Here is a 25939-nt window from a genome sequence, read left to right as displayed (position 1 = left end):
ATGTCAAATTTACTTTCCCACCCATATTTGCTACATTAAAAACACCTCACATATGCATTTTTTTAATAATTGGATGCAAATATAATATAACATAAAACTTTATTAAAAACTTTAAGATGCTGATGATCATCAAAATTCGTCAGCACTGTCTTGTGAAGAGTGGCTTTTCATATTTAAATCATAAACAGTAACAATAGTATTGTCCACACCAACACACTAATGTCCAACTTATTATTTATAAGCCTGTGATGCAGTGGGAGTTATGCACAACTAACTTCAGTAACACTTTAATTTAAAATCCTTGATATTAGTTTATTTATTAGCTAACATGGATCATCAATGAACAATACCTTTATTACAGTATTTATTCATCTTTGTTAATGTTAGTTAATGAATATAGAGTTGTTAGTTCTCGATAACTCACTGTGTATTAACTAATATTAACAAGCATTTTGGATTATTAAATTATTATTTTAATAATAAATGTTGAACTATGATTGATAAATGCTGTACAAGTATTGTTCATTATTAGTTCATGTTAGTATAACTCCTAATGTCTTTATTTTGTAAAATCGGATGCATCATTTGTGTCTCAGGCCTTACTGTATGTGCTTCATATGGAGCTGTTTTACTTAAGATGCCAAAGAGGAGTTTAACCAATGTTCATCACAAGTGCAGATTTATATCAGAACGTTTATATTTCTTTGATTTAAAGGTGGTAGAAGGTCACTGGTTCAAGCCTCAGCTGGCATTTCTGTGTGGAGTTTGCATGTTCTCCCCGTTCGCGTGCGTTTCCTCCGGGTGCTCTGGTTTCCCCCAAAAAGAGGGAAATGCTAAAATTGATTGACCATAGTGTATGTGTGTGAATGAGTGTATGGATGTTTCCCAGGGTTGGGTTGCAGATGGAAGCGCATCCGCTGCATAAAACAAATGCTGGAAAAGTTAGTGGTTCATGCCACTGTGGCAATCCCAGATGGGGACTAAGCTGAAAAGAAAATGAATGAATGAATTAAAGGTGGTTATTAAAATAGAAAAGAATTCACAGAAATGCTTAGTTTAGCTGATCATCTTAAAAGTCCATAGAGATCATTATAAGTTACTGCTGTTTGAGGGATAATTGAATAATTTACTCACCTCAGGGCCATTCAAGGTGCACGTGCGGGTGACTTTTTTTCATCAGTAGAGCATTAAAAAGATTTGAATGTAAAACCATGGTCCTTGAAGATTCATAAAATGCTAATCAACAGAAAGCAACACTTTGAGAGTAAAGAAACATCTAGAGGCAAAACTAAAATAATACCTTTGGCCCCTAAGATGCAGAGGTATGCAATAATGTGTACCTGTGTGCATGAAAATGAAAATTATTTACAAACATATTACCTTTAATCCACAGCCTCTAAACATGCCCTGTGCATGTGTATAACTGTTTGGAATGCATTTTTTTAAGTATTGGGGTGAACTGACAGTCACGTCTGGCGTGAAGCAGGGAATAATCAAAGGTGCGGATCCATATGCAGCCAAACAAACATTTATTTAACCAAACTAAAACAAAGCAAAGTAACAAGAGCACCACAGACATCATAGGAGTGACCAAAAATTAATGACAATGAATTGTTAACAGAACAGGGTATAAATACACAAGGAAACAATTAACTAAACAAGCTGACAAGAGGGTGGAGACAATTAACTCAAAGGCTAACAAGATTAGGAGTAAACAGGTGAGCAGGAAATGACATGAAAACAGAACTAAAACATACAAAAACAGAAACCAGGATGTCACACTGACCTTCTTAAGCTCTTTAAAGCAGGTTTGATATAGATTAGCTTTCAATGTTTTTATCATTCATCTGCTGGGGAAAATATTCTTAAAGTGATTCCACCAATTTACAATTAAATCCAAATTGTGCTGAGCAATTTATAGAACTGTGTTGTTATCCTTAATGTCTTTCTACTTAAAGTGACTGTATTATTTGTGTAGCAATGCTGATAATATAAACTTTTACTTCTGCAGACTTCATCATAACAGCAAATTTGTATCACCTGTATTGTTTATTGGTTTAAAAAGCTGTAAAAAATAGGCCCTATCGGAGACGAGCCCAGTTCATTCAGTAATACTGGTAAATTTCGTCTACAACTTTACTGTTAAATTTTTAATTTGCGCTGTTCACAACGTCAACGACGTTTTGTATTTTTTTCTGGAAAAGCACCATGCACACATCAATTCTAAAATACTACTGGTAAAATCTGTGATATTAACAAAATAATGACCTCAACTACTGTATAAGGGGTTCAGCCTTTCTGTTGTTTTTTATTTTTGTTTGAAACTTAAGCATTTGTGCTGCTGGTTTTATTCTGGAGACAAACTAAAATTTCAGAACTGATAATTGTCGCTAGCAGAAGGTAGAGGTGATACTGAGGGTTGAACAGTCATAACGGACATGGTCAATTCCTTAGATGCATGGGAAAGTGTTCTGAAAAACTCCAATGAGAAGATGTAAACTTGCAGTAAAGAGAAATTGGATAAAGTAAATTTATTGTAGTGTGTGAGTGTGAATGGGAGATTGCATGGATGTTTCCTAGCCGTATAGTGGTTGCAAAAGTTGTTCATTCTCAAGGTTGGTGCAGAAAGGTAAATAGCTGGTAAAACATGTGTAGAGTAGCCTATTATTTGGGCTATGGTGACTGATAAAGAGAAGAGGATCAAACCAAAGAAAAGTGAGTGAATAAACAAAGGAAATAGAGCGAAGAAATGTGAGGAAATGAGTGAGTAAACAACTGGTTTAGATTTTGCAGGTGGAACACCTACGTTTAAACAATTAGCATTAACAGCCAATCAGAAGCCTTCCTGCTTGAAAGACCGCGAATGCACAACAAACTGAAACGCGACCACGCGGGAAATCATAACTCCTTACAGGTAGGCAATAATCATTATATTGTCTTCTATGTCAGAGGTTATTTATTTTTTTTTTTTTTTTGGACATGACCGTAGTTAAATGATTTATATCACCTGTTGGATATGCTCATTATTTATTAGGTCTATAGTTCTGTTCGAAGCAGCCTGTCAAGGACATGTCACGAGTATAGCTTTCTTTATTTTGGATTTCCAAGATCTATAGGCCTAACAGATGTTTTGACACCGAAAATGTTTATTTAGAGAATAAGGTTACGGCTATAGTTGAGGTAGGAAAAAAGCTAACTTAAGTTAGGCCTTTTGTTTTAATTTTGTAAAAAAATATTGGAATCTGCAATTTGAGGACACAAAGCTTAGTTAAAGATAGTGCAACAGATTTTATCTAGAGTAATGTCAGAATTATAGACTTGTGCACTGATGAGTCTGAGGTAGGCCTACACATTTATGCATAGAAAAATTAAGAGACACGGTTTCTCTGGATTCACTGGTTATTGTAGTATTTCATCCATATTTTACATTTAAAATGCCATTTAGTGGGTTTTTGTTTCAGGAAATGGCAATGATCAGGTTAGAAAATGTTTTCATTTGATGTGGTTGAAAATCTGAATTAGTAAGTTATACCAAATATTGATTTCTTTACTCTTCTGAACATAAAACATTTGTATTGTGTTGTCCAAAAATTAATACGGACATCTCTTTGGGTATTTTATGTAAATTACATTTTATTTTAAATTTGGTAGAAATGTCAGGCTTTATTCAGAAGGAAAAAAAAATGTTTTTCTCAAACATATTTTGTAATTTTTTGTTGTTGTTTTTTGTATAAAATAATTAAAAATGCTGTTTTGAGATGAGCATTTTAGAGAGCGTTTGTTATTCTGACCAACTGTCATTTAAAGAAAAATAAATGCTCTAAAAATGCTCTAAATGACAAAAAACATATTTATTTGAAAAAAAATATTTATTTGTAAAAAATGTTTAACATTAACCTTTACTCAAACCCACACCTTTTAAATTTATTCCATTTATTAGTGAAACCACATGTAAGTGGTCTCTTCAATTTTATATGGAGAGAGCTGAGGTGTAAGTGCATGTCTGTCCTGTAGAAGGCGATGTTGGCTTAAAATTAACTTGTGTCTTTTTTACATATTAGCAGGTTTAAGCAATACAGTGAGTGAATGTGTGCATGTGTATTAATAATGATAGTAAATGCCAAAAACAGTAAATAGTAGGTTTAATCCAATGAATATTGATATTTTCCTATATATTTACTATTTTAATATTCCTGTTTCATCAGTATCTTTTCTCTTTAATTTCCTCATCCCACTCTCTTACGTAGGTGTTGTCTCCATGGAAACAGATCTCCATATGTCAGTCGGACATGTTTCCGACTGTATTTCAGACGTGTGGGTGTGGCTAATAATCACATCATTTCTGTCACACCGTTGACAGCCAATCAGGGAGGGTGTGATTTATTAATTTATATTTTATTTTTGTTTATTTTATATTTTTTGAATGGAAGCAGTTGCCATGGTGATGGGTGCAAAGCTTTGATGTTAAGAATGACAGTGGTATGTGAGGGGATTTTTAAAAGATTGGAGAAGAGTGAGAGGGAAAGAGGGATAAAATTGTTTTTCAAAGATCAAAGAGTTAAAATGCCTGAAAACTGGCACAAATACGACCTCAGCTGTGGCACTGTAGGGTGTGTGTGTATGTGTGTGTGTGATGTGTTTGTTACTTGACAAGCCATCTGTGAACAGTTTGCAGATTTTCCCTCAGCATTGGATGCTTGCATACGTGTAATAATCACGTAACATGTCCGGATTATTATTATTATTTTTTTTTTTTGCAATAATTTATATGAATGTAAAAGGTAGTTTTCTAAAATAGTGTCTACAGAAACAAACAAAGCTTATTAAAGCTTATTAAAAATTACAGCAAATTTAGTGCAAATTTCATACTCAGGGGCAGATTTAGTGATTATGGGCACCCTAAGCATAAGCAACTCCAGCATGGGGTCCCAAGCCGTAAAATGCACCCTTTCTACTTTTATTCAATTTTTTTTTTATATCACTCAATCTTCTGTGTTTTATCTCAATGTAAACTTCACGTTTTCAATAATTAGATGTCTCTAAAATTAATTTACAACTAAAAATAACAATATATTTTTTATATATAAATTTGACTGCTGGACTGCTCCATGATTGAGGGTGGTGGATATATTTTTTTCATAACATTATTATTACATAACATTATTCATTCATTCATTTATTTTCTTGTCGGCTTAGTCCCTTTATTAATCCGGGGTCGCCACAGCGGAATGAACCGCCAACTTATCCAGCAAGTTTTTACGCAACGGATGCCGTTCCAGCTGCAACCCATCTCTGGGAAACATCCACACACACATTTACACACACACCCATACAATATGGACAATTTAGCCCACCTAATTCACCTGTACTGCATGTCTTTTGACTGTGGGGGAAACCGGAGCACCCGGAGGAAACCCACGTGATAGCAGGGAGAACATACAAACTCCACACAGAAACGCCAACTGAGCCAAGGCTCGAACCAGCGACCCAGCAACCTTCTTGTTGTGAGGCGACAGCACTACCTACTGCGCCACTGCTTCGCCTACATAACATTACGTTATTATAATAATATTATATTTATTGTATATTGAATCATATTTAATTATGTAAAAAATATTAGTTTGACTCACTATACAAAATATGATTGAAAATTATGTTATATATAGTTTATAGGCATAATTAATACTTCTAGAAATTTATTGGGGGCCCCTAGATGTCCTCGCGCCCTAAGCGGGCACTTACCTTGCTCATTGGTTAAATCCGCCTCTGTATGTACTAGAGCTGACGTTGCGATATTTTGTTTAGCTACCATATATATTGCAATATAAATACAATTTTTCTAGATGGCCTGAATAGCTTTTTTTTGTAAAAAAAAAAATAATAATAAATCATTAATTTAGATTGGTTGGGTTGATTTGGTAAGGGTGAGTCATATACACTCAAAAAATAATGGATTGGATGAACTCAATTTAATTGATAGCAAGATTTTCATCCAATAAGAAATGTATTTCTTATAAAAATCTGTGTTTTTTTTTTGGATTGGTTATTATATATTTGCTCTCATTTCCAGCCAGATTTGGCAACACTAATAAGTCAATGCAACATTTCCTTTAATTTCTTGCAGAGAAATACACTGGGGAAAAAACGATTGATTGGATTTCTGCATATTTTGCTAAGGTAAGCAGCTGTGTTTAAACAAACAAATAAAAAAAAGGTTTGTTTAAATTCAGCCCATATACAGTTTAAGTCAGAATTATTAGCCCCCATATTTATTTTTTCCCAATTTCTGTTTAACAGAGAGAAGATTTGGTCAAAACATTTCTAAACATAAAAGTTTTAATAACTCATTTTTAAAAACTGATTTATTTTATCTTTGCTATGATGACAGTAAGTTATATTTTACTGGATGTTTTTCAAGACACTTCTCTACAGCTTAAAGTGACATTTAAAGGCTTAACAAGGTTAATTAGGTTAACTACGCAGGGGAGGGTAATTAGGGAAGTTATTGTATAACAATGGTTTGTTCTGTAGACTATCGGGAAAAAAATAGCTTCAAGGAGCTAATAATTTTGTCCTTAAAATGGTATTTAAAAAATTTAAAACTTTATTGTAGATAATTGTAGGCAAAAAAATAATAAAAAAATAGGACTTTCTCCAAAAAAATTCCTTGCTCTGTTAAACATAATTTGGGAAATATAAATAAAAAAAAGAAGAAATAAATCAAAGGGGGGCTAATAATTCTGACTTCAACTGTACATTGTTTGCAACCACTTACCTTAAAAAAACGTTGTAAATCCAATCAAAAATTTCTCTCAGGGTAGAGAACCTAAAGAAATCTGATTTTCACTTAAATACATCTCAGTTAGTTGTACATTTAAGATTAGGTCATAGTCAATGCATGGAAATTTGTTATGCAGTTGTCAGTACATGTATTTTTTGAGAGTTCATTTGCCTGTAGAATGTAGTTCTCTCTTCAGTAAACTGTGTGTACCAAATATAAGATGGACTTTAATTAATGTATATCATCGAAAGTGCGATTAACTTGTGGGGTTCCCCTGAAATATATTCTTCCCCTATTCTCCCCCTAGTTTTGTTTGTATATGTTTCCCTTGGGTATGGTTTATCTTCTCACTTTAATGCTGGTGACACGCAAATGTGCCTCTCAAACAAAATGAGAGTGCTGGGCCATGTGTGCTGTCTGCCTGTTTGTCAGAGGTTAAGGCTTGGATGTCAAATATTTTTTTTAAACTAAATAAGACTGAGGCAATTCTTTTTGGACCTCTTGCTGGCTCAGGAAAGCTGAATCAAATGTTGGACAATTTATCTAACTGCATTTAATCATCTGTAAGAAATCTAGGTTTTATCCTGGATTCTGTCCTTCTATTTGACAAATAGGTAAATGCAGTAGTTCTAGTTTTTCCATCTGAGATTTTTAGCCAAAGTGAAGAGTTTTTTTAACTCATGCGGAATTCGAAAGATTAATCCATGCGTTTATATCACCACGGTCGGACTAATGTAACTCAACTGATGTGGGTATTGGCCAGTCCTATATACTGTAAATCGTCTTCAAGTGGTCCAAAATGCAGCCGCTAGGCTTCTTACTGGCACCCGCAAGTTTGAACACATTACCCCCATCCTGTGCTCCCTAAACTGGTTGCCGATACATTTTAGAATTGAGTTTAAAATTTTAGTGTATGTTTTTAAGGTATTAAATGGCCAGACTGTTTAAGGTAATCAAACCAGAAAATGCTAGTAGTACCCAGATCCAATTTGAAGACAAAAGGAGATTGAGCTTTTTCTGTAGTAGGTCCTAAAATGTGGAACTGGCTATCTATGTCCATTAGAACAATTTCCAGTGAATCTTTGTTCAGAAGGAAAGTTAAACTATACACCTCCTAAAAAGAGCTTTTAAATTGGGAGGAAATTGATCTTTTTGTACATCTTTTTGTACATATCTTGTGTCTTGTTATAAATCGGTGATGCTGTGTGGTATGTTGGTTGTATTCTATGTTGTTTTATCTGTTGCTGTCTATTTTTGATAATTTGCTTTTAGGTCTGTACACTCTCAGAAAAAGCTACATGGTGGTACAAATAATGTTCTTTAAGGAGCTATTTTGTAGCTTTGTAAAAAGTGTACCTTAATACCTGTGATTTTTTATGAACAATTTCCATACTAAAATATGAATTATCATTTAAAAGTATATGTTTAAAGAAACTTTCTATAATACAAAACAACAGGTCAAACATAAAACTATAGGTATTATAAACTTAACATTTAGGGCATTTTAAAACATTTGGTGAGCATTTTCTGATTGATACATTTTCATTATTGATTTACACTATCAATTTGCTTTCCACTACGCATGTGAGCTGGCAAAAGTCCTGCATGTGCAAAGTGTTCATGCAGACATTTTAGTATTGTAAAGGTAATCAACCATTGTGTATATCTCGTTACAATACTTTTGCATATTTCTATTTTAAAATGAAGTAAATTAAAATAACTTTTTAGTGACTACAAAGGTATTGTGTGAAAATTGGAGAAAACAGTTTTAATATGCACATGGAGAATGTACTGCAGTAACATTTTAGTGAAAAATGTTGTGAAATGTTTAGCAAAAAAATGATCTTTGTGTATTTTATTCTTTATTGTAAACTTAATGTATTGTAAATGTGAAACTTTTTGTTGACTGAAACATTGTTTAATAAATGTATTTGATATTTTATATGTACTGAAAATAAATTGAGACATTTTGGATATAGTAAAATGCCTTAAAATAGTTCTTGAAGGAACACATTTGATACTGTTAAGGTACAAAGTGTCTTGTCACTGTAGTGGTACCTTCATGGATCATATTTCTACCTTTGATGAAGGTACAATATTGTATCTGCCGGTTTTAAAAAGCAAAGGTACATTTTAGTTTCCTATGGTACAAATTTGTTTCTTTGTCTTAAGATACAATTCTGTTCCATAAAAAGGTACTGCCCCAGTGACAAGGGTTTGTATCTTCTTTGGTACAACATTGTACTATTTCTTTCTGAGAGTGTACAGCACAATGGTCAACAACTGTTGTTTTATTGTGCTTTATGAATAAATAAACTAACTAACTAACTAATGATTATTAAGCATTTAAACATGATCTGACAAACAAATTTAGCTGCAGTCTGTTCATGACCTGTATGTGGCCTTTGTTATTGTAGTTTACAGGCAGGTGAATCAGAAGTCTTGCATATTCAAAGGACTCAGACTCAGACTCAGCTTTATTATCCCGTTAGGGAAACTAAAATTGCAACAAGGTACCATAACACAGGCGAAGTTCCATGTACACATTAAAAAATACTACTACACAACATCCATACATCAGTATATAGAAACATCCCCCTCCCCCCTGGACTCATTTAATGACCTAATGGCCACCATTATAAAGAATTTCTGGTTCTATTTGTCCTGCAAATAGGAACGCTAAAACGACGTCCTGATGGCAACAGCTGAAATACAGAGTACAGTGGGTGATCCTAGGTGCATTGGATACCCTGAGCTCTCCTTAGAACATAGTTTTGGTAGATTACCATTAGACCAGTCTGATTAAAACCAATGATCTTGCCTGCCACCTTCACCAGGCTGCTCAACCTGTTCTTGCTTGACACACTCAGATTGCCGTACCAAGCTACAATGCAAAAAGATAAAACAGATTCGATAAATTGTTTATAAAACAGTGTCATCTTAGAGGTGCAGACCTGAAATGATCTAAGTTTCCTCAGAAAAAACAGTCTTTGTTGGACTTTTTTATATACAGCCTGGGTGTTACGTTGAAATGTCAACACATTATCAATAACGACCCCTAGATATTTATGCGTGTCAACAATTTCAATGTCCAAGCCTTTAATATTAGTTATGTTCGGGGTTGGAGAAGCCTTCCTGTAATCTATCACCATATCTTTTGTTTTACTTGCATTCAACTGGAGAGAAAATCTATCACACCAGGAAGTAAACTCCTGTACAGCAGGACCATGCCCCAAATCCTGATCGTGGAGGAGACTTACAATCACAGAATCATCTGCATATTTAATGATATGACATTATCATATATGAGGAAACTGCTTATTGCTTATGATGATGAAAATGATCATCATTTTCAAAGAAATACCTATTTTACATTTAACTCTCTCTCTCTCGTTTCTCCCATACAGTCACAATTCTGAAAATGGTGTATCTGCTGTTGCCTGGCAACAAGAAGAGGACCCCTCCCCCACCATTGTGCAGCTGTTTTGGATGTGTGTGTGTGTATTCCAGCAGATGGCAGTCCATATTGATCATCTTTTATGCTATTCTTAATCACAAATCCAGAATCTGTTATCACATTTCCTGTGGCAGGAGGAGGGAGGAGCTTAGGATCCATTGGCCTCTCAGCAGCCCGGATCACCACTCAGGTACTGCATAATTCATAAAGCCTCATGAATATTTAAATACCATTAGAATGGGCCGCTGACAGAATATGTTTAATGTAGGTGAGGTGTTCATCATAACTGTACCGCTGATTTATCAGGGGGATGAATCATTGTATTTTAAGGCCACCTGCAAGCATTAAATGGTACATGAATATAGGTTATTGACCACGTTTCTGTAGTAAACACATTGTTATTAACAAACAAAAATTGTTATTAAAGGAATATTCTGTCGCAATTATTTGCCTGTGTGATGTAGGACTCTTTCTATACAAAGCTGTAAACTGAATCCTTTACATTAGGGCAGCATAATATTTCATTTTAATTTGTTTGTGAGATTGTAATGTGCGAATCTGCAATAATCACTTCGCAAAATCTGCAATGTTGAGTTGTGATTATAATTAACCAGAAAACCCAGTTCAGAACATGTTGGATCATACGGTTCGTCGCATGCAACCATATATTGCAGAAAAACAAAATATGGCAATATCAGTTTTTTTTCCAATATCGAACATGAACAACTTGAACAACATGCAAATTCTCAAAATCCAGGATCATCTTTTTATGGAATAAACTACCAAAGAATTAACAACATGAAATTTCATTAAAGTAGTCCCTATATGAATTTAAATGTTAGATTCTCTCTCTTTATTTTCATTTTGATCTGTCTGCAAATATTAAAACATAGTGTTCATGTAAATTATAAATATAAGTTGATGATAAATTTCAATTGTGTCTCTCATACGAAGCTCTTTTATGGCTTCGAACCATTTAAATAAAGCAGCAGATGTATGGACAATTAATGTGCTTTTGAGGTATTTTGCAGCTTGTTAAATCTTGGATATAATTGGACATAAAAAGCAAGTAATGGCTTTCTGCCCAAAGTTCCATGGCTAAATGTGTTATAGACATTTTTAGAAATAGTTTTTACACCTCTGGCCATAGCAGCCCATGAACGTGTGAAGTTGACCTGCCTCATCTGAACACACAAGACGACGTTCGTCTTTCTGAGGTCTCTGCTATTGGTTATACATCAGGCAGATCTGCTCTGATGGTCACTCCAGGCACAGATGTGTCAAACTGTCATATTTCATTTGTTTGTTTTGGACTAAACCTTAGAGAAATTGCATTAAGTGTGACTGACTGCCATTGCAGCTTTTAGAAAAGCTAAACTGTTTTGGACAATTAGCTTTGCAACAAGTTCTGTATTGCAATAAAATAGTAAAGGGTGATACGGTGGGTCAGTGTTTAGCACTGTCGCCTCACAGCAAGAAAGTCACTGGCTCAAGTCTCTGATGGGTCAGTTGGCATTTCTGTGTGGAGTTTGCAAGTTTTCCCCGTGTTCATGTGGGTTTCCTCAGAGTGCTCCAGTTTTCCCCACAGTCCACAAAGACTTGCTCTAAAGGTAAATTGGATAGACTAAATTGGTTTGTGTGTGTGTGTGTGTGTGTGTGTGTGTGTGTTTGTGTTTGTGTTTGTGTGTGTGTGTGTGTGAGAGAATGAGTGTGTATGGGTGCTTCCCAGTACTGGGTTGCAGCTGGAAGGCCATCCGCTGTTTAAAACATACAGTATGCTGGATAAGTTGGCGGTTCATTCTGCTGTGGCAGCCCCTGATGAATAAAGGCACTAAGCTGAAGGAAAATTAATGAATAAATTAAGAAATCAGTAAAATGCTAAAATCGAAAATAAATGTGCATTTCTTTCTTTATTCTACAGAACATAAAGAAAGACGTTTTGATAAATGTTTCAGTGTTTTTTTTATATCCTTGCAATAAAAATGAAAAAGAAAGTCATTTTGGTTTGGAGCAACATGAGACTATGTAAACGATGACAGAATTTTTATTTTGGAGAACTAAAAGTAAAAGCGAAGGCCAGTTTTAGATGCTTTACAAGCAAAAGCGGGTAGCATATAATGTATATTAAAATTGTTAAAGTGTTTGACTTAGGCATGGGCCGGTATAAGATTCTGATGGTATGATAACCTTGGATAAAAATTTCACAGTGTCATGCTATTGTTATTACCACTCTAAAATACACTCTTTTAAAATATCTAGGTAAACCAACAACATTCCCTCACTGAACACAACATATTGTAGTTTAAGAAATATTTAAAGGGTGACCGGGTGGCTAATTGGTTAGCACTCTTCACAGAAAGAAGGTCGCTGGTTTGAGCCCTGGCTAGGCCGGTTGGCATTTCCTTGTTGGAGTTTGCATGTTCTCCTGTGTTTGCGTGGGTTTCCTCAGGGTGCTTCAGTTTCTCCCACAGTCCAAAGACATGCACTATAGGTGAATTGAATTAATTAAATTGGCCGTAGTGTACGAGTGTGGATGAGTGTATATGAATGTTTCCCAACCCTGGGTTGCAGCTGGAAGGGCACCTGGCATTAAATCACCCGCTTTGTAAAACATACAACATGCTGGATAAGTTGGATGTTCATTCTGCTGTGGCGACCCAAAATGAATAAAGGGACTAAGTCAAAGGAAAAGGAATGAATGAATAAAACATTTTAAATATTTTAGAATAGTAAACAGGCTAAATAATAACTAGTCGACTTTTGCTGTCTTCATTAGTTTAAAAAACACAGATTTCTTTACAACTTGAAAAGGCATCTAAGAATATCTTTCTTTTCTTTGCATAAATATAAAAATATCAAATATGTTTTAATGATATAAAAAAACTATTTAAAAAAGCTACTGTGCTGTTAAGGTCCAGAGTATGATTGGATGTGTGCAAGTCTTTGACAATACGTTAAAATAACCCATGCAAGTACAGCAGCATAGTTTAGGTCTCAATTAATGCTATTAACTACTGGCCTATAACCTGCTTATAATTAAGATATTAAGTGTTCATTAGTAGTTATAAAGTATGATCTTATTCTGCATTCCTAATCCTACCCAAAACCTAAACCCAACATCTACCTTACTAACTATTAATAAACTGCTAACTAATACCATGAATTGTGACCTAAACTAAAGTGTTACCGAAGATTTTTCTTTTGATAACAGGAACTTTTTTTATTGTTCCAAACAGCAGTAAACATTGAAACCAGTTATCATCCCATGCTTATTTACAAGTAAAGTGATATAAATCACCATTTTTTCCAGCGCTATTATGGCATTGTGTTTTCATGAAAGCAACATGATAGAACGGGTAGCATAAAGCAGTGGTTCTCAAACTTTGGTACACGTACCGCTAGTGGTACTCGGCTTCCTTCTAGTGGTACACGGAGGAATAGCTGAATAAACACACTTTTAAGCCTTTGACGCGTATGATAACACTGATCAGTATTGACTGTTCCCTGAAGCTACGATCACACCGGTGCCTGAGTCTGCTTGAAAACAATGCCCGGTAATTAACACAAACTATACGGTTCACTTAAGATGTGATCTTATTCGCACCAAATAACGGAAATGCCACACGTATGAATTGGTTAAGCACCGTATTGGTTTAATCACTCACTTTTCTGCCACACATAGGCCTACTGGCTAGTATACAATAATACTACAACTTGTAACATGTAAATGAGTTTTTAAAAGCACATTCTAATTTAAACGTTTAAGTTTTTTTGTTTTGTTTTTTGTTATTTTACCTCCAAGCACAGTTAATGTTCAAACTACTTATAATGTTTAAAGTGGCTGACAATTTAACATATTCTTAATAAGAAGAATTAATTTGCCTCCTTTTTGAGTTGCAACTGCTTAATTAGCCCAACTATGCTATTGTATTTCAATACTGGTTATTATGGTGGTACTTGTAGAGATAATTTTTTTCTGAGGTGTTACTTGGTGAGACAAGTTTGAGAGCCACTGGCATAAAGCATTTAGAACAGCTCTGTATTGTGCCTTAGTTCTTCTAAATTCACTGTAAACTATGGGGCTTTTTTGCTTTTATAAAGTGATTACCACACACAATACAGACAAATGCATGTATTCTTAAGTCACCTTAAGTTTAAAAAATGTTTTTATTGTAATTACATGTGCTTTACAAGTATATATGAACTGAATTACATTCTATTTGCATTTGGAAACAGTTCTCAATTGCCAATGAATAAATAATAAACTGCTAATTTAGCTGAAATGCATAATACATGGAACCGCAGTGGCACAGTAATACTGATGTAATGAGGTCATAGGTGTCTAAATCTGATTTTTTTTGTGGCAATCACTTCACAAATACCGTGGATTTGGGCTTTGATTTCACCATTGATGACACTGATTTCACAAATAGATCTTGTATTAAATCTTCAAAGTCATTACGTCTTCTGAAAGAGCAACCTCTGAACAAACTGAAACCAATTTCCTTCACAATGCACCCTGAATATGTTGTAGATATGAGTTAACATCCTGCAGAAAACCTGGGCAGAATATAAAGGGTCTATTTTCTGTCTAACTAAATCACACCTGCACAGGTGACTAGAGTGAACCCGCATCTCATTTACAGAGCTGACGCCATTATTGGCTAGAAGGGAAATTCACATGCACTGTGTTTCTCTGTCGCACACAGGACCACAGCTGCAGCTGCGTCACCATGGAGATGCAGTCAGCCAATGACAGCCGGCAATTTTCCCTCCAGGGACCCTGCTGATTCGAGCTGGGGTGGGGGAGCATGGGGGCGTAAACAGGAAGAACAAAAAAACAAGAGGTGGGTGGATAGTGACAAATGAGAGCCTGTGTGTGCGAGCATGTGCAGGTATGTGTGTGTGTGTGTGTGTGTGTGTGAGCATGTGCAGGTATGTGTGCTCTTTCAGCTTTCTTTAGGTAGGCGGAGTTTACAACGTATGCATTTGAGTCTGTTGCTAGGCAAGACCGGTATCCATGGTTACCTTCATATCCAATCAGGTGTTAATGTTGATGTTGGTTCTCAGTTTTTATTCACATTTGTGTGCTTGTGTGTGTCTATGTGGTGTGTGAAAGTGATAAAAATATGACCTTTCATGGTTATCGCTTTGGGTTCTGATCTGTGTGTGAGTGTGTGTGTATATACAGTTGAAGTCAGAATTATCAGCTCCCCGGTTTATTTTTTCCCCCCAATTTTTGTTTCACGGAGAGAAGCTTTTTTCAACACATTTTTAAACATAATAGGTTTAATAACTTATTCCTAATAACTTATTTATTTTGTTTTTGCCATGATGACAGTAAATAATGTTTGACTAGATATTTTTCAAGACACTTCTATACAGCTTAAAGTGACATTTAAAGGCTTAACTAGGTTAATTAGGGTAACTAGGCAGGGGTGTGTTTCCCAAAAAAAACAACTTAACACCCGGCTGATCTGTCATAGTATGATGCATCATTTGGGAAAAGAACGATGTAGTGGCAAATGTTTCCCAAAATCGTAGATTCTCTGTCGCAGATCCATCGTTTAAATAATTAGTTATGATGTAAAACATCCATAATGATGCTCTGAACGGAGTGGAGTAACAACTTCTTTAGAGAAAAAGCCCATACTTTCTTTGTGCAAATTATATTGTTTTACATGCTCACGCATTTAAAAAAAAATCCAAAATTAGTTTTAGTAAAAACATGCACTCGTTTTCTATATGAACTGAAATATATGTAAACGGCGCATATATAGGATGTATAGATGTTTCCTTTACAAATAATATTGAGAATATTCCATATAAAATTCTCATATCACTGAACATTCTCATATATAAATCATATAAATCATTAATGGTTGTTGGCCTAATTTAAAGTAGGTTATTTATTAATAAATGAAAGAAAAACCTAATTAATAATAACAATAATATTAATAATAATCATCATCATCATCATTATTATCAACTAGGATATTGTTTCTTTATTTTATTATTTTTGAAAAGTCTACTTTTACAATTTGACACATTCAAACTTCTGCAGAAATGTTCTGACCTACAGTCCGTGCCCGTGTATACAGTACAGATACTAAATACATAACCTACTATAAATGAAAAACAATAATGTATGCTATGTACTTTTGTTTTCACAAGCTTTGGAGACGTAACGTAAATTCCACTTGTAAAGGTCACATATAGCTTTCATCATGAGCCACAGCTGTGTTCAAAATGGCATGAATGCTTTCAAAGTGCACTACGAAGGGAGCGCAATTGTAAACTTAAGATCGCTAAAACTGAACTGTAAAAATACTTTAAAAGCAAATTACACGAGGAAAGATGACTGTAATGCTTTTTTTTTCTACCATTCCAAGTTTAAATATTGGAACAATCTAAATGAATAGGGCAAACGGTGATAACAGGGAATAAAAAACAGCCAGTAACTATGATTCTAACTACAGCTCCAGAAGTGTAATTGCAAGCAAACAACTTTGCAATGCAGTTTGCGAATGTTCATTGGAACGACTGATTTGGGAAACGCCAAATCAACAAACTATGTTAGTAACGTCGCAACTTTTGACCTTAGTTAGCTAACGATGGTTTTTGGAAATGCACCCCAGGTTAGGGTAATTAGGCAAGTTACTGTGTAATGATTGCTTGTTCTGTAGACTAGCGAAAAAATATATAGCTTAAAGGGGCTAATAATATTGGCCTTTAAAATGGTTTTAAAAATTACAAACTGCTTTTATTCTAGACAAAATACAACAAATAAGACTTTCTCCAGAAAAAAAAAAACATTATCAGACGTACTGTGAAAATTTCCTTGCTCTGTTAAACATCATTTGGAAAATATTTAAAAAAGAAAAGAAAATTAAAGGGGGCTAATAAATCTGACTTCAATTGTATCTATATATTTTATTATATATATATATATATATATATATATATATATATATATATATATATATATATATATATATATATATATATATATATATATATATATATTTTTTTTTTTTTGTCTTTATGTTTGTTATAGTAGAATAAAAACGCCCAGAATCTGGTCTTTAAGAAATGGAGATGGTTTAGATTTGAATTCAGTTTTGGATTTGCACTTGAAGGGAACATTTATGCCGTGGACCGTCATGGTATCTGTCAGAAATGTAGGAGTGTTACATTCGGTTTGAGATGTGTGTTAAAGTGTGTGCGTGTTTCTCTTCTTCTGCCTTACAAAAGCAAGTGACCGGTTGCTATGGGATCAGAGGCTTGGCGACCGTTACTAAGACCCAAAGGCAGTCACACATGAACCCAGTCAACCCAAAGAGAAGAGACACGGACAGATAAAGGGAGCCTATATTTAAACAAATAACCTCAAGTGTATATTGGGATTGGAATTCTAGAGAAATATGGTGAATCAGATTGTTCATTTATTATTTTATAATTAAAATCTTCAACATAATCTGAAAATATACAGTTAAAGTCAGAATCTTTTCCCCTTAGAATTATTAGCCCCCCTGTATATTTTTCCCCCAATTTCTGTTTAACGGAAATACAGTTTTTCAACACATTTTTAAACATAATTGCTTGTGTAGATAGCCGAAAAAAAAAAAATCTTAAGAGGGCTAATCATTTTGACCTTAAAATGTTTTTTAAATTTTTTTAAAACTGATTTAATTCTAGCCAAAATTAAACAAATAAGATTTTCTCCAAAAGAAACAAGATTATAGGAAATTCTGTGAAACAATCCTTGCTCTGTTAAACATCACTTGGGAAATATTTGAAAAATAAATCAAAATTGACAGGAGGGTGAATCATTTTGGGCCCTATCTTACACGCCGTGCAATAAGGCGCAAGATGTGTATGGAGCGATTAGTTGCTATTTTCAGACAAGCGCAACTCTAATTTTCATGTTTTGCGCCATGTTTTTTAAATAGCAAATCCATTTGTGCCATTTTGTGGAGTCATGGGTGTTCTGGTCTATAAAAGAGATGTGTTAAGGGGAATTGTTGGCACATTGCTATTTTGAGGAACTGAAATAGACTGTGCCGTTGACAAACTAAAAGCTGATCTAGTCTAGTCCAGTGCAGGGCTCATTAGTTATGAGCCTATGCAGGTGTAAACTCTTACACATTGCTTAATACACACAGGATGTAAAGCAATACACAAATATCTTTAAAAAAAAAAATAAAAGGATTAAAATGTTACAAATATGTATAACCACTACATGCATACCTTCCTCATGTCGGGTGCTTTTTTCAGTTTATTCATGATAATTTGCATTTGTATAATGTTATTATCATTAGCAGTATTAATTATTAGATCCATATTCATATTTGCTTTCATTAAAACAAGTTTAGATTTGTCTACCTGTCGGTTTTTGTCGACGTTTGCATCATATGAGGCATAAGACGTGTGTTTGGATACTCCTTTTTTTTTTAAACACACTTTGTCATTATTGCTCATTTATTCCTTTGCTGGAAATTAGAGCTGAATTTAGAAATAGTTTTGAAACAAATCTTTGCGCTTGACAAGCAAAATTAAATATGTAGGCTAATGGATGTCTTCAGTGGAGTTCGTACAACACCATTTCTTTATCCATGAAAGTAAAGGAGTAAAGCAAAGAGTAAAAGTAAAGTGAAAGTAAAGAGGCCAAATGGAGGAGACTCATTCTTTATCATCACTGCAGATGGTCTGTTTAACTGTTTTCTTGCTAGTGAAGCATTCAGTTTTTCCATGTACAAGTCCGCCATGTAAATAGTAAATGCACCAATGCGTGTGTTATGATTATCAGCAATCTAGTGGCTGCAGATCACTAACAGACTTCAAATCTGTCATTTATGGACTACATATTTAGTCATGCAACACACACAGTCACCATTGATTAGACTCTCAGAGCTGAATCTGCTTTCGGACTGATTACTGCACTATAAATACAGCCCACTAACACAGTTGTTGCTGAGTCTTGTATCCTGTATAGTGAAACATTACAACGTTACATTACAAGCCATGTCTTGCCGTGTTTGAATCTAGTCTTGTTTCATTGTTTATCCCTGTCTGCTGCCTGCATTTTGACCCTCTGCCTGTTACTTTGACTACGAATCTGGACTGCCCGTATACGTCTGTTTGCTTCTGTGTTGACTGTTGCTTGCCTGACCATTCCATTTAATAAATCCTGCATTTGGATCCGCAATCCCTGTTGTCAGCGTCCTCTTCACTGTTACAGCGGGACACAACTCACTCTTAAAGGGAATGGGAGATGAGACTCTGATTGTTTTAATGCATGTTATGCTAAACACACATATAACTCATTATGAGAATAAGCACAACCCTGTTAGACCATGCGCCAGGGCGCAGAGCATATTTTTCTGTCCTTAAAATAGCAAAAGATTCGGACACGCACTTAATGCTTTTGTATTTTAGACTTTGCGCCTAGATTGTTAAACTGTTAATCGCTCAACTGAATATATTTTTTATTCTAGTATAATGTTAGTCACTGATGAAAATGAAACCGCAGCAATCATGGTTTTTTCGATAGTATTTTTTTTTAAAGATAACTAAGGTTTTTATTTTGGGTTGACTGTTTAAAGCTATTTCTGTAATTATCAGATTATTACTGACCCATTAGAAAAGGGAGTTCGACTGACAGGTGAATCTGACGATCATCATAACAGTGATTTTGTGTGCTATATTTTGTCCAACAAAAGCTTGATTGGAAACTTGTCAGACGAAACAAGTGACAAGTTTCCAATAAAGCTTTTCTTCGACAAAATATAGCACACAATATCACTGTTATGATGATCGTCAGATTCACCTGTCAGTCGAACTCCTTTTTCATGCTCAGAGGACTACATTACATATATTACCGAGCAGGGGCGTTGCTAAACCCCATTTCCTGGGTCATGTGCCACATCAAAAATCGACTGTGCTCCAGTAAAAGCTTTTGAGTTAAACTTTTTTACAGTTGAAGTCAGAATTATTAGCCTCCCTTAGGTTTTTTTTCTTCTTTTTTAAATATTTCCTAAATGATGTTTAACAGAGCAAGGAAATGTTCACAGTATGTCTGATAAGTATGACTGATTATTTTGGCTAAAATGAAAGCAGCATTTACTTTTTTAAAAACATTAAGGTCAAAATTATTAGCCCCTTTAAGCTTTCTTTTTTGAAAGACTACAGAACAAACTATCGTTATTGTAACGTTGGGGAGTAACACCAACAACTGAGGTAAGATCCAATATGCAGGTATATTCACAGTCAGGCAAGCAGTGGTCAATGCGGGTGCAAACAGGTGTGTGAGGACAATCCAGAATCGTAGTCAATATAACAAGCAAGAGGTTGAAAGGCAGGCGGCAGACAAGGATAACTAAATAAACAAAGCTAGGTTCAAAACAAAGGAAAACAAGACAAGGAAAACGCGTTGTAATGCTACTTTACAGTGAACAAGACTCTGCAAACTGAAGGGGTGAATGTGGGGCTTATATAGTGTGTGTTAATCAGTCTCTGAAAGTCCTCAGGTGTGCGAATGTAAACAAGGTAGATGAGTGAGCAGGCGTGAGTGTCTGGGAGAAGTGCATGTATTCATATGTAGTCCAGAAGAAGGCGGATTTGTAGTCCATGGTTATTGTAGGTGCAAACCAGCGATCTTATGGGAAATGATTGCTGGTAATCGTGACAGTTATACAATAACATGCCTAATTATCTAATCTGCCTAGTTAACCTTATTAACCTAGTTAAGCCTTTAAATATCTCTTTAAGCTGAGTATTTTGAAAAATATCTAGTAAAATATTATTTACTGTTATCATGGCAAAGATAAAATAAATCACTGTTTAGCACTATTGCCTCACAGCAAGAAGGTCACTGATTCGAGTTTGGGCGGGGATAGTTGGCATTTCTGTGTGGAGTTTGCATGTTTTACTCATGTTGGCATGGGTTTCCTCCGGGTGCTCCTGGACAGGAAGGACTGGAAGGGCATCCGCTGTGTAAAATGTATGCTGGATAAGTTGGCGCTTTATTCCGCTGTGACAACCCAAGATGATTAAAGGAACTAAGCCGAATGAAAATGAATGAATGAATAAATCTCAGAAAGACATATTCTCTATGTACTGTACAACTGAATCAACGCTTGTGAAAGTAATGAAGTTTAATTAAAAACAAACTGACCTCATGTGCCAATCCTGCTTAAAACAGCTCCCGATGTGAATCCCAGTTGATGACATGCGCGTCTAAAACATACTGTACACACTGCTCATGCACGACTCATCCATTGTGAAACCAGCGTAACAGCCTCGCATGCAGAGGTGTTCTACAAATCGATTGCAAGCACCAGAGAAAATAAGAGTTTAAAAAATATGATGATCTTATTTTGACTAAGCATGGCTCCTGTTAGGTAGACTTTTTTTTGTATGAGGCAGAAAGATAATTCTATAATATTATATAATACATCTATTTAATGCTCTCTAGAATATGACATTTATATTCATGTATATATAAGGGAGCGTGAGGGGGTGTGGGGACAAATATCAACAAACCTGTTTTTGACGTATAAGTAAAATACAGAATGTACAAAGAGATTTGCAGTAATTTGGCTACTGTTTTGTCAATTTGTCTTGGTCAAATGCAAACACTTGTTTAGCACAGTATTGCTTGTCACATTAGTCAAATTTTGTAGGCAAATTATCCATTGTCTATTGTCAGTGGTGTAGTGATATATGCTCAAAAACAAACCATTTTTCACCGTGCTGCTTTTTACTAGTCATTGTGGCAGTTTTCAATTCTAAATCTGTGTTTGGGCAATCCGGTATGGTGGATGGGGAGATTATTATTATTATTATTATTATTATTATTATTATTATTATTGTGTCAACCCTTAATAAATAAAGGTACTAGCTGAAGGAAAATGATTGCATGAATTAAAATTGTGGATTATTATTGAAATTACACTGACCTCAAAAATGTGGTCATATATTAAAGGGCTAGTTCACCCAAAAATGAAAATTGTGTCATCATTTGCTCGCCCTACATTTGTGAAACTCATAGTTTGAGTTCCTTTCTTTGATTACAACACAACAAGATGTTTTGAAAAAACTGTCAACCATCAATCTCCAGATTATGAAACAAATACTATGTAAGTCAATGGCTAACACTTTCCAACATTCGTCATAATATAAAAAGAAACTTGCGAATGTGTACAATCACTTTAGGTTGTGTAAATGGTGAATAGATTTCTATTTTTGGTTGAACTGTTGCTGAACCATTATTGAAACTTTAAAAATCTGGTATACACTTATAGAGTGCATTTGTGCTAGAGAACAATTTCATCAACACTGGCTCTAAAAAAAAGGCTTTGCTTAAGCATTTTAAATCATGAACCTAACCCATCAGCTATGATGTAAATCACAACATGCTTTGATTGTAAGCAAAAATAAGTATGAACAAAATAAAAGTAAAAAAATAAGTATGTCTTACTGTAGGTCCTTATAAATATAAACAGTTAGGATTTCATCAAATTAGATTGGTGCGAATCAAATAGGTTGATAAGTATTTTAGATCACAAAAGAAATTAACTGATTTTGTTGAAATGTAATGTAAGTTGTTTCTTCAAATGTAATGTAGTTTTGTTGTAAAAAAAAAATGCTTTATTTAGTTTTACTTATATATATATTAAATAGGACAAAACAGTACACTACAAGCTATAGTTATGCAAACACGTATAATCTGAAAAAGCATCATGAGGTAGTTAACACTGTTCTCATGTTCTAATGCCACAGGTCTGTTTTCTCATGCAGTGCTCTGACCTTCATCTTTCTGAGTACTTTTAAAAATATATGGTATAACATATAGCAATAATTGCCAGCAAAAATGATTCAAAATAAATTCACAGAAGGGCTGAGCAACACAGGTACTGATTCAATAATAAATCAGAATTTTGTATTAGCCATTAAAAAAAATTATCACATGTTTCTTTATTTGTAAATAAATCAATCTTTTTTGAATGAAACAACTAATTCATTAAGAAAAGGATTAATTTTCACCATCATTTCATTTGAACTTTTACATTTAAAATGTTATACTGAAGAAAATGGCAGTGTTTATGCATGATTTTATTTATGCAGCTATTCTTGCTGTAAATACACTACCTCTAATCTTAGATTGAGTAGATTTTTGTTTGGTACTTCAGAATTCCAAATAAATGTATCTATCTATATTAATTTAAACAGCCAGTTTACGTGACGTTTTCTAAATTGTGCTAATTTAGTAATCTTAATACTTTCCATATTGTTTATTCATTCTGTTTGGTTCCTATTTGGTTTCTATTTGAATTTGAGTTACCAGGGTCCTCATGTACGAAGACTTGCGTGGAAATCTTACTAAAACATTGCGTACGCACAAAGCTTTAAATGTGCATACGCAGAAAAAATTTCAGATGTATGAAACACTGCGTACGCCGAATCTCACGCATATTCTTTTGTACATCTGAATGAACGTGAAACTGAGCGCAACATGCACGAGCACAAAACCCCTCCCTGGCTCCTCCCCCGTATGAATATGCTAATGACTATGCTAATGGAAAAACCTAACGAAAAAGCAATGGCAAAAGCAAGCAAAAAGAGAAACTTTGAACAGAATGTGAATTGGAGGTGCTGCTTTCGGAGGTAGACCGGAGAAAAGCGGTGTTATTTGCAAGTTTGTTCTCCGGAATTAACAACAAAAGAAAAAAATAGAGTGGGAGAGTTTTGCTGATGCGGTCAACACAGTTGGGTCTGAACATCGCACTGAGTGCATTAAAAATAGAAATAGTGTGGTTTATATCTGTAAAATGTTGCAGGTCGCTTAACAGTCTCAGTGGCGCTACTCGTAAGACGCATGTGATCATGAATTGATACGTTCGAGCATGAGCTCGGCTCGAATCCAGCGTCTGATGAATTCTTTCTTGTTTTTTCCCCCGCTACATATCAGATTTTGCCAACTATTTATCACGAGAAAGACAAGTAGGAATCATCAATAAGTTCATATCAATAAGCATCATATTTTATTTGCACATTTATTGAATGGAAATGTTTCTGATTCACGCATGCAAATTCATCTTCAGATAGTGTCTTTATAGCAATGTGCGTGCGGTAGATCGCTCAGATTACATTGGGAAAACAGGCGACTGCTGCAAATTGTGTTTTAATGTTTAGCTGGTCAAATGTATGGTATGGAAACCTTATATACCTGCTGAACCCGTCTCATACAGCTGCCATTGCAAGGCTCAGACACTTTGTAGAGAGGAATTTAACACAACTGCCTCTAGGAGTCGCCAATGGAAATAAAACGGACACGCACAAAAAATGTGCGTACGCCTGCCAGAAAGCTGCCGTGAAGCTGCGCACATTCCCACGTTCAGTTCATTGTTAGTAAATCCAAACGTGAGCGATTCTGAGCGTGAAACCTGGTGTACGCAAAGTTTTTGTGCGTACGCAGTGTTGATACATGAGGCCCCAGATGTTTTCACAATCATAATACACATTATGGTATCTTTTTTTGTTTGTATTAATTAATTTACTACTTTTAATCAATAATAAAAAAATACTTTTACTTAATATTATTAGCCCTCTTGATTGTTTACAGAAAAATCCACTGTTATAAAATGATTTGCCTAATTACCATAACTTGCCTAATTAACCTAGTTAAGCCTTTAAATGTCACTTTAAGCTGAATACTAGTATCTAGAACAATAACTAGTGTAATTTTATGTACTGCCATCATGGCAAAGATAGAGATAGAAGATAAAAGTAATCAGTTATTAGAAATTAGTTATTTAAACTATTATGCTTTGAAATGTGTTGAAAAAAAAAATCTTTCCGTTAAACAGAAATTGGGAAATGCAGTATATATAGTTTGTTAAATAATATAATTATTATACATTTGTTAAATTTTGTATAGTTATGTCATTTAGTTTAATCCAGCCATTCCTAATAGCTTGCAAAATGGTTGTTTGGGTGTAACATATGGCCCGTTTCCTCTGAGAGGTACAGGGTGGCATGGTATAGGTCGGTACGGGTCACCTTTATCAAGCTTGCATTTCCACTGCCAAAAGGGTACCCTTTTGGTGACCGTGGTGTACAACAGCAAGTTTCAGATGACGTCATTTTTACTCAAGGAAATGTCAAAGCATATATTATATGAGAAGATATACGAGAATTACAAAACAGATGATTTATACACATAAATACTGGTGTATAAAAGTTCATTACTAACCTCATATGAATATGATTTGATTATAACTGCAGATCAATGACAGTGTGAAAAAGCCTACTGTAATGTCTCCAATTATACAAAATAATTAAATAAATGCGAATTATCTTGTAAACCAGAAGCATTCAGCTGCACGTCTAGCTCCACCCTCTGGTACCCTTTTTTTTTTCGTTCTAGATACCCTTTGCAAAAATGGGTACAGTTCGCTTTTACAGTAGGTACTATTTGACAGTGGAAACAGCCATAAAAACATACCATACCATACCGTACCGTACCACTCCTTGGAAACAGACCAATATTTGTTTTAGAGTAGTTTTGCTGTACATGAAAATAAAGCGTGCTTACCATGATAGTGATTCCTGTGTTTTTACATTTTTGTTCTACTAATGTCACATTAAAAAACAAGTAAACACTTTTTTTTTTTTTTACTATATACCTTACTTTTAGA

At 34.6% G+C, this 25939-nt stretch overlaps 1 long non-coding RNA gene across 2 annotated transcripts in view; it reads left to right on the top strand.

The window, feature by feature from the left end:
• The first annotated feature begins 2877 nt into the window (after positions 1-2877).
• The window catches only part of LOC141378661 (uncharacterized), a 58981-nt gene continuing 35919 nt past the window's right edge, over positions 2878-25939 (top strand). For both annotated transcript variants that reach the window (XR_012393701.1, XR_012393700.1), the window contains exons 1-4: positions 2878-2914; positions 10189-10272; positions 10373-10428; positions 14948-15085. This is a non-coding gene — a long non-coding RNA (uncharacterized lncRNA). The remainder of the gene's footprint in view (positions 2915-10188; positions 10273-10372; positions 10429-14947; positions 15086-25939) is intronic.

The sequence above is a fragment of the Danio rerio genome, chromosome 2 (assembly GCF_049306965.1).
Source record: "Danio rerio strain Tuebingen ecotype United States chromosome 2, GRCz12tu, whole genome shotgun sequence".
NCBI lineage: Eukaryota > Metazoa > Chordata > Actinopteri > Cypriniformes > Danionidae > Danio > Danio rerio.
Note: the sequence above shows the minus strand (reverse complement) of the source record. Positions and strands in the feature narration are given on the sequence as shown.